The following is an 11,029-nucleotide window of genomic DNA, read 5'->3' on the forward strand; positions in this document are numbered from 1 at the left end:
AGGCCATATGCAGATAATGAAGAACCATAAGACTGAATTACTTGGGATGCCTGTACCCATAAGAAATCGTGGAGACACCCATTAATAGTGATGGAACTCTGCGCAAAGTTTCCTCCCGTGATATGAGTTACCACTCCTTGATCACTTATACTACCCCAAACATCTAACTGCATTTTCCAACTGAAATGAAATATGACTACCGAAATTGCATTGTACATCTAGAATAGGCCTAAGAAGACATAATCCCAAGCGGATACTTGACATGTCCCTCTTCTTCCAGGTCCATCGCAAGGGAAATGAAAACCAAGATTTGCTTTATTCGGTATCAAACGAGAGCTACAAGCAAATAGAACACCTTTCAGGAGTATCAATACCGTTACATGAATCGTAAATGCATGAATGTGATGTACCAAAAAATCTACGGTTCCTAATGGAATAGGTAATAAAGCAACCTTGCCACCTACGCCACTAAATCACCACCTCCCCAAGTCAAACCGGTGCTTCCTGTTGCACTGTGGGCGGTTGCCCGGTGCCAAATCATGGGTGTTTTGTAGCCATTGAGCAAAGAAGGGTTGTAATTGTATAGCGGTATCGAAAACATATCTTGGGGTCGCCCTAAAGCGCTCATGGTATCATTATGAATATACAAACCAAAACCGTGAAAGCCTAGAAATATACATACCCAGTTGAGATGTGATATGATTGCATCGCGATGCCTAAGGACATGATCTAATAGATCGTTGTATCGAGTAGTTGGATCATAATCTCTTACCATAAAAATAGCTGCATGCGCGGCAAAGCACCAACTATGAGAAATCCGCCAATCCACATGTGATGTGTGAACAATGGAGTTGTGTACCATAGTCGTAGCTAGATATGGATAAGGGGGCATGAAATACATATGGTGAGCTACAACAATGGTTAAAGAGCCTAACATAGCTAGGTTAAGAGATAATTGAGCATGCCATGACGTTGTTAGGATCTCGTATAGGCCTTTATGGCCCTGGCTTGTAAATGGACCTTTATGAGCCTCTAAAATATCTTTTATACCATGACCAATGCCCCAGTTGGTCTTATACATGTGACCTCGCTATCAAGAAAAGAATTGCAATAGCTAAACGATGATGAGCAATATCATCACCATAGACCCCGCCATCGGATCTAATCCTTCACGAAAAGTAAGAAATTCCCCATATTTTGACCAATTCAAGGTAAAAAATGGAGTTGCTCCCTCGGCAAAACTGGGATAAAGTTGAGCCAAAAGATCCCGATTCAAGATAAATTCATGAGAAAGTGGGATCTCTTTAGGATCTACTCCAGTGTTTAGAAATTGGTTAATTGGTAAAGATACATGTACTTGATGCCCCACCCAAGAAAGAGACCTAAGTCCTAGTAACCTGCTAAATGGTGATTCAACATAGATTATACATCTTGGAACCAGGCCAATTTTGGAGCAACTTTGTGATAATGGAACCAACTAGCAAAAAGCATTAAGGCTGCAAAGACTAATGCACCAATTGCGGTACAATATAGTTGCAATTCACTAGTTATTCCAGATGCTCGCCAAATCTGAAAAAAAACCAGAGGTTATTTGTATTCCTCGGAAACCCCCGCCCACATCGCCATTCAATATTTCTTGGCCCACTATTGGCCAAACCATCTGGGCACTAGGTCCAATGTGAGTAGGGTCACTTAGCCATGCTTCATAATTGGAAAAACGAGCACCATGGAAATACATGCCACTCAGCCAAAGAAAGATAATGGAAAGTTGGCCAAAATGAGCACTAAATACTTTTCGAGAGATCTCCTCCAAATCATTGGTATGGCTATCGAAATCGTGAGCATCAGCATGGAGGTTCCAGATCCAAGTGGTAGTATCAAGACCCTTAGCTATTGTTCTTGAGAAATGACCCGGTTTGGCCCATTCCTCGAAAGAAGTTTTTATGGGATCCCTATCTACCTAAAAAAATTTTGACTTATGGTTCCGGCAAATGAATAATCATTGAGTCCTCCTCTGTCCGGACAACACATACAAAGAAACCCGCCAATAGTCAAGTAATTAGTGAACCTATGGGAGATGTTTCTAATTAGTTTCTTTTTCTTTCTTTTATCTCCCATCTATTTTATTTAGTTATTCACTAGAGCAATTATGATCTGGAAGTCGATCCGGGGCAAGTGTTCGGATCTATTATGACATAGCCATGAGGCGCACAACGGACCTTTTTAATCTTCTACAACCTTTTCCAGGCTTTGAATTGATGCAAAAACCATTTTTTGTTCAACCTAGTGTATTTATTAATATCTCAATTCAAAGTTTCTAGACGTCGCTACTTTATGTCTTACCATACATTAAAGAGAACACGTATATATTAATTATTTATATTTATATATTAATATTAATTATTTATATTAATTATTATTCTATATTCTATTCCAAATTCCATGAACAGGTATTGGTCATTTCGTTACTAAGGAAATATTCCAGTACCTATATTTAGTTATTCAGAAGTTAGTTTTAATAGCAGAAAAAGAAATATATATTCTCTACTTTATCTGCGTATCGTTTATACCCGCGAAATACCAAACGAAATAGAAAATGATGATCTTAGAAAGGAACTAATGAAATTCTTTGATTGTTTTTACCAGATAAATGATCCTTTTTATTTGACTGATGAAGCTAACAAACAATTCAATATAAAAAAATACAATTAGAAAATAATAAATTTAAAAAGAGTGCTCTTATTCGAAACGCCTCGTGATCTTCAACCAATTTTGCGCTTCAATATAATTACCAGGAGTGAGCGCTATAGCTTGTTTCCAATACTCAGCGGCTTGATCGAACCAAGCCTCCGCAATTTCAGAATCTCACTGTCGAATGGCCTGTTCTCCCCGGTCGAAATAGGTGGGTCAATTCCTTCCCTTAGAACCGTACTTGAGAGTTTCCTACCTCATACAGCTCACCGTTCAATTCTTGTGGTGTCCCATTTTTTTTCTCAGGTTAACCAAAAGCAAAAGAGGTTAATTCCATGAGTTTCAAACTTGAATATTTATTAATAATAAAATAAAAAATCCATTTTATTTTAGTTTTATCTTTTCTCTCACCTTCAGAAGAATAAAAGCATAGGCATTTCCACTATTGCTAGAATTTTCTCAAAGGTAACTATCTCGGTTTCATAGAGAAATTGATATAGAATCTTTGAAAAAGTTTTTTCTTCATAATAAAAAAAAGACTTACTATCTTTGGGATCTGATGCTACACCGCTGCTCAATACCTTAGGGGATCGACTTTATTACATAAATGGATTCCTAACTTTTATCTTCTATCATGACATAAGTAAGTAAGTAGTTCTTATTGTATCGGCCCAAAACCTCACTAATTGATCTTTACGGTGCTTTCTCTATCAATTAGATCCTTTATCCATAGAATAAAGTATCTAGGCATATCTATTTCTTCATATTTTGACTTCTATGAAGTTCCTGTTTTACGAAAACCAGCAAAACAAAAGGGTTCATAAAGCAATAATAAAAAAAGGATAGGATAGGTGCAGAGACTAAATGGGAGCTGTTCTAACAAATGGAGTTGACCACATTCCGTTGATAAAGGAATCTTTTTATCGAAACTCGAGATAGGGAAAGGATAAACCTATGTACATATGTATACGTACTGAATACTATCTCAAATGATTTATGACGACGCGAATTTTTTATATGAAAAAGGAAAGAATTTATATAAAAAGGGAAAGAATTGTTGTGAATCAATTCTAAGTTGAAGAAAGAATCGAATATTCATTGATTACATCATTTACTCCATGGTCTAATAAATCTTTTGAAGAACTGATTAATCGGACAAGAATAAAGATAGACTCCCATTCTACATGTCAATACCGACAACAATGAAATTTATAGTAAGAGGAAAATCCGTCGACTTTAAAAATCGTGAGGGTTCAAGTCCCTCTATCCCCAAAAAAGGACCATTTGAGTCCTTAACTTAAGGATTTCTCCTATTCTTTTTTTTTTTTTTGAAAATCCAAAAAATTCTGGGGCCTGGATAAGACTTTTTCTAGACCTTTCGTCTTTTTAATTGACATAGAACCAAGTCATATAGTAAAATGAGGATGATGTGTAAGGAATGGTCGGGATAGTAGAGCAGAGTACTGAAAATCCTCGTGTCACCGGTTCAAATCTGGTTCCTGGCACATGATTAATTTGTATGAGTATCTATTCCATAAATTAATTGATATCTACAACTTAATTAATATGGATCGACATACATATTCATTAATAGTATAGATCATGATACATCCTTATCCATCTAGGTATCTGGAACTATATTCCTTTATTTTCTAGCTGAGGAAAATTTCTAGAAAGAGTATAATAAGTATCTATACGTAAAATATCCAAATTAGATTATCTTTTCTCTTCTTTTTGATTTCTTTTGTTCATTTCATTTCATACTGTATCTCCTCTCGTTCAAAATCAAAATATGAATACTTCATACATATATGAAAGGTTCACTTAGTTCGTTGAAAGACCCAAGCAAAGGTCTAGTCTAGTCTCAAGGAGTTAATGGATGGGAATAGCCAAGATGGATATGAGATACAGTACGAATAGAATTCGATCCCTTTCATTGCTTGTCATTTTCTTTTTTCATATTCTATTTATTCATTCTCTCCTACGCGACCCTCTAGAGTGGTGTAAGTTATGTGCGCGGTACAAAGTTCATAATGTGGAACTCTTTTAGTTCATCCTATTGGCTCAGCTCATCCAAAATAAAAAGAAAGAAGTATACTCCAAATTTGAGAATTTCAATGAATCCCTAATTGTATTGTCTTTTTTTATTTAGCACATCCATATTACGAATGATGCTTCAATTAATCCGTTTGATTTAGAAGAGAACATAAAAATACCCCTTGAATAACTGGAGTTATAGAAATGAGGATTAGTTTCTTATTATTCAATGAACATATTGTATTTCATAAAAATTAGGGGCAATATAATCCTTACGTAAGGGCCATCCTATCCAACTTTCAGGCATTAAGATACGTTTAAGTCGTGGATGAGTATCATAATAGATTCCCAACATATCATAAGATTTCCGTTCTTGAAAATCCGCACTTTTCCAAATCTAGAAAACAAACGGAATTCGAGGATTACTCCTAAGGGCAAATACTTTTATTCATACCTCTTCCGGTTGATCTACACCATACTCTATTCTCGTAAGATGATACACACTAGCTAACAGTCCACTGGGTGCTACATCATAAGCACATTGGGAACGTAGATAATTATAACCATATACATATAAAATGACAGCAATGGAATGCCAATACTCAGGCTTTATTTGTAAAGTCTCTATTCCTTGATAATCGAAGCCCAAAGATCTATGAACTAGTCCATGCTTGACTAGCCAATCAGACAAACGACCCTGCATCTTTTTTATCTCCTGCATTTTTATTTGTATAAGTAGTTCACATTTACGATGAAATGCAATTTATGAAGATTAATTTGCTATTTGTTATTCTATAAAAAGGAAGGAATGCTGCCTAATTCACTAATTCGTGGGCAGATACTGAACTTTTGGATTTGAAAAATGTTTCAGGAGGTATCTCTGAAACAGATGGTGATTGATAGAGTAATCCTTGATCATAATTTCAAGTATGAGTACTGCGTCCAACATGAAACTTGTGATTGGTAGTAAAACACCGATTTTCTTCTTGAGACCTAATTTGATCTTCATAGATTTCTCTAGCTATTTTCTTACGAAGTTTTGTTATAGCATCTATAATCTGCTCTCGGTTTAGGCGGACAGCCTGGCAAATAGACATCTACGGGAATTAGCTTATGACTCCCGAACAAGTACTATAAGAATCGGACTGAACATCCCCTTGTAATTGTACATGCTCTCATAGCAATAACATATTTTGGTTCAGGCATTTGTTCATATAATCTCACTAAAGAATGAGCCATTTTCATTGTTACTATGCCGGCTGTTAAAATGAGGTCTGCCTGTCTAGGACTCGATCTGGTACCAGTCCATAATGATCAAAGTCGAATCATGAGCCTATTAATAAAGCAAATTCAATGAAGCAACAAGTGGTACCATAAAGAAGCGGCCATAAACTAGAGAGCCTTGACCAATTTGAAAGATCATTTGATGTAGTTGAAATAATTGAATTTTGGGTTGTTCGAGCAAGTAAAGGAAATTCTATGGAATTCATAACTGTCTCAATGTTATTTTTTTTTACTTTTTTTATTGTCTGAATATTCATGAACTAAGACCATTCCGATGCTCCTTTTCGCCATGCATAAACTAAACCAACAATTAGGATAAGCACAAAAATTAAAGCTTCTATAAATACGGATACCCCCAATACATCGAAACTCATTGCCCATGGATAAAGAAAAACCGTTTCAACATCAAAAACAACAAAAACTAGAGCAAACATATAATAACGGATTCGAAATTGTAACCAAGCATCACCCATTGGTTCTATACTTGATTCATAACTCAAAAGTTTCTCTGGTCCTTTGCTAATAGGGGCTAAAATTCCGGAAATTAGAAATGCCAAAATAGGAATAACACTTGATATTATTAGAAATGCCCAGAAAATATCATATTTATAAAGCAGAAACATAGATGAACTCCTATGAATGTGAAAAATATACCCGATTAGTCGATTCAATTGGAATTAATTGTAAAGTCATCCATAATATCAAATAAATCATTTTGATCGACCTATCGAGTTTCATTTGTTAACTATGGTACATGTCTCGTTTAAATATTCATCAATTGGAATCCTATTCTATTTACATTAACCTTACTTCAATTTTTTTTTCGATATAGATAGAGTAGTTATAAATAGATAGTGCTCTTATACAAAACAAATAAAACTTTCTCGCTTTCACCTGCCTTCGGATGAATTTTTTCTAATGAAGAAAAGGAATTCAACAAAATAAAATAAAATTCGCATTTTTTTATTTCTTCGGATTCAAAATTCGAATATTCTTCAAAAAATATTCGAAATGGAAATCGATTTTTTTATATTAAAAAATATTATTTTATTCTAATTTTAATATACTAGTTAACTAAACTATTCTATTAGTTATAATAAACTATAATATTAGTTATATTAGGGTTATACGGACTCGAACCGTAGACCTTCTCGGTAAAACAGATCAAACTAATTATTATCAAAATGATTCGAACTGTTTCAAAGACCCAACATGCCTTTTTTTTGCATTGGGCTCTTTCATTAACTGATCGAAATATCAGTCTGCCATCTTTTTTCTTGCCAATAGGGAGATGGCTCCATGTGCTCTGATTCATTATTTTGGTTTTGACTCAGGAGCACTACCAAAGTGTTTCAAAGAAGGGTTATCTTGACGTAGGTCTGCTTCTTGCCGAGATCAACCTAAGTTAAATGGAGTCTATCGCCCTGTTTAAAGAACCAAATATGAAACTTCATACACCTTAAAGTTCATAGGGAAAGTTCATAGGGAGAAAAGAGAATTTTTGGAGGTCCTTAGACTCATTATGCCTAGCATTGAATATACTGGGTATTCACCCTATCAATATCTCAAATCAAGGATGGGTTCTATTTAGTGCTTAACTGAAATGGGCACCCGAATCGAATCGAGAACCTTTTGTCAGGCTATTGTTCTCTTGTTTTGTTCCCTAAACCTTATGGAGTAAGACATGGATTTCTCAATAAGATAAATTCTTTTGATTACATGATGAGATGGACTCCCCTGGAAAACATTGGCGCATGTGTAAACGAGGTACTCTACATAACTGAGCTATACCCCTTGTGTTTGTGATACATATTTTATCATATTAAAAAAACGACAATTACTTAAATATGTTCATATCGCCGGAAAAGCAAAAGGGTCAACAGGTCAAGTTTCACTACAATTACTTGAAATGCGTTTGGATAATATCCTTTTCCGATTGGGTATGGCTTCGACTATTCCTCAAGCCTTCCAATTAGTTAACCATAGACATATTTTAGTTAATGGCTGTATAGTAGATATACCAAGTTATCGTTGCAAACCACGAGATATTATTACGGCGAGGGATGATAAAAAATCGAGAACTATGATTCAAAATTATCTTGATTCATCCCCCCATGGGGAAGTGCCAAAACATTTAACTCTTCACCTATTTCAATATAAAGGATTAGTCAATCAAATAATCGATAGGAAATGGATCGGTTTGAAAATAAATGAATTGCTAGTCGTAGAATATTATTCTCGTCAAACTTAAACCTAATTAAAATAAGAAGGGTTCAGACAATTTGACCCTTTTCGGGTAAGTAAAAAAGGACATAAGATAAGGGGATTATCCAGGGATTTTCTCGCAAAAGGACACTATAAGTGCCATTAATGTACGGAGATCACTTTGTGCTATAACTTTGTTTCGATCACTTTGTGCAAGTCGGAGGAAAACGATCACTTAAGTGTCATAAGTTTTGGATCACTTGCTAAAATTTTGAAAACGATCACTTAAGTGCTAAAATTTTTAAAACGATCATTTAAGTGCTAAAATTTTTGAAAACGATAACTTAAGTGCCAATCTGTGAGCCTCCGTCGAGCCACGTCCTCGAAATTAATAAAAAATGCCACGTCGGATTTCCGCGAAAAATTGTGTACGGCACGGAGTTGGCACTTAAGTGATCGTTTTCAAAATTTTAGCACTAAAGTGATCCAAAAACTTATGGCACCAAAGTGAGCGCTACCAAGTTATGCACTTGTAGTGTTCTTTGCCGATTTTTCTCCCATTAATGTATCATAATCGAGAGGAGATTTCATCCCTTGTCCGCTCTTTCCAGTATTTGACATACCACAGAAACGAAATTAGGAATATCGAATCTATATCAAAGAAAGTTTTAACTTTTGAAATCAGGGTATGCGTTGTTATTTGATACATTGTGGTTAGTAACGTTGGTAAATTAGTTTAAGGTAGGGAAAGAGAGGGATTCGAACCCTCGATAAACAAAAGCCTACATAGCAGTTCCATTGCTACGCCTTGAACCACTCGGCCATCTCTCCTACATAATGATTATGTCCCAGCAACCGATGAATGGCAAGTCATTTATACTCGATTCTTAGATAGTTGCGGACAATCAATTAGAAAACTAAAAACAAAACTGATCATCAAAAATCTTCCCGTTAGATAAAAATAATCTTTTTTGTGAAAATATGATATTTTTAAAGGAATTCAATCAATGAATTGTAAGGAATCAACTGATCGGTCTATCTATTTTTTTTCGACTATGATTAATGGATACTTTTCGATCATGATTCTATTTAGACTAGGATTCCATTTCCATAAGAATTGAATTCAAAAATTCCTTTCCAGTTTCTCTCAACCCCTTACCTAGTAGATTGATTAAAAATTCATAAATCATCCCATGAATTTTTTTTTATTTGATTGGATAGTGTATATCTGGTATGCACACAACACAAAATGGGCGTTTATTCTATTTTCATCATAGAATGATTATTCGATTCTTTTTCCTCTTTTGATCATAATTCAATCAAAACTTCTCGAATTATCTTAATCTGTAAGACAAATTCTGTGATTCTTCCATTTCGATGGAATCGGAATAGCTCCCCTTATTCATTAATATACTACTCGATTTGTATGAAATCGAATATTTTATTTGGATGAAATCCAATCGGATTTCAATATTTCTTATTATTGATTCCTATCAAAAAGAAAGAATTTGAGTAGAAGGTCATTCATATCTTTTTTTATGAATTTTTTTTAATGAGTCTATTTTTATGTTATTTCGTACTATACAATTCCGTTGTTTGTGGGATCATTTTCTCACGAGAGGTAATGAAAAGAATTAGAAAATGGATTGCTATCTATGCCTAGATCGAGGATAAATGGAAATTTTATTGATAAGACCTTTTCAATTGTAGCCAATATCTTATTACAAATAATTCCGACAACTTCAGGAGAAAAAGAGGCATTTATCTATTACAGAGATGGTGCGATTTGATTTTTTTTTTTTAAGTATCTTATTTTCGGTTTTAATTACTATTTAAATTGAATAATGAATCCATAGAATAGTCATTCTATTTTATAGAATTTCAAATAGATTTATTTACAGAATGGTGATTCGAATGAATGATTGAGGAATATAAATGACGAATTCAAAAATTTTATGGAATTTTGAAAGACAGAAAGATCTTTCGGGTCTAGTCAGACCATTCCATTATATTGACAATTTCAAAAAACTATTCATACTATACCATGAGCATAATATAGTATGATGGCGGTCGGGCAAGTGTGCTCCCATCGTCTAGTGGTTCAGGACATCTCTCTTTCAAGGAGGCAGCGAGGATTCGACTTCCCCTGGGGGTAGGGTACTACGAAAGGAAGTTGATCATGGATTATCAATAAGCCTAGAATTGATTCTTCCTGGGTCAATGCCCGAGCGGTTAATGGGGACAAACTGTAAATTCGTTGGCAATATGTCTACTCTGGTTCAAATCCAGCTCGGCCCAAGAATTCGCTAATCCACCATGAAATGATATAGCCCATTTGTTCTCATAAATAATTCCGGCTACGAAACGAAAGAATAGAAAAAAGTACAATTTTCTGATATATCCCTACCGCTTTATTTGCTCTTTTCTATTTCTTTTATTTGTTCGCAGAAATTCTTATTTTTTTTTGCTAAAAATCTAATTTCATAATATCAGGATCTCGAAGTATAAAGTGTAAGTAAAAGCAATTTTGTTTTCATTTAAAGATTGATTATCACCCGATTTGGTAGTAATAAAAGGATTATTAGTAATCTGTGTCGCTCTCACTAAAGTACCCATCCATGGAGATATCAATATATCACTCAAGCCTTTGTTACCCTTGCACCACAGCGATTCGAATCGAAAAAGAAATGGTTTAAATGCAATCATAAGAGTATGTATACTCTACACTTTATTTCCTGGGGATTGTAGTTCAATTGGTTAGAGCACCGCCCTGTCAAGGCGGAAGCTGCGGGTTCAAGCCCCGTCAGTCCCG

At 34.8% G+C, this 11,029-nt stretch overlaps 1 non-coding gene across 1 annotated transcript; it reads left to right on the forward strand.

Moving 5' to 3' along the window:
* The first annotated feature begins 10,955 nt into the window (after positions 1–10,955).
* On the forward strand, positions 10,956–11,029 carry TRNAD-GUC (transfer RNA aspartic acid (anticodon GUC)). The gene has a single exon. It is a non-coding gene; the product is annotated as a tRNA-Asp (tRNA).

The sequence above is a fragment of the Syzygium oleosum genome, unplaced genomic scaffold (genome assembly GCF_021117445.2).
Source record: "Syzygium oleosum isolate NSW1041296 unplaced genomic scaffold, Sole_v2.1 Sole_v2.13, whole genome shotgun sequence".
Taxonomy (NCBI): Eukaryota; Viridiplantae; Streptophyta; class Magnoliopsida; order Myrtales; family Myrtaceae; genus Syzygium; species Syzygium oleosum.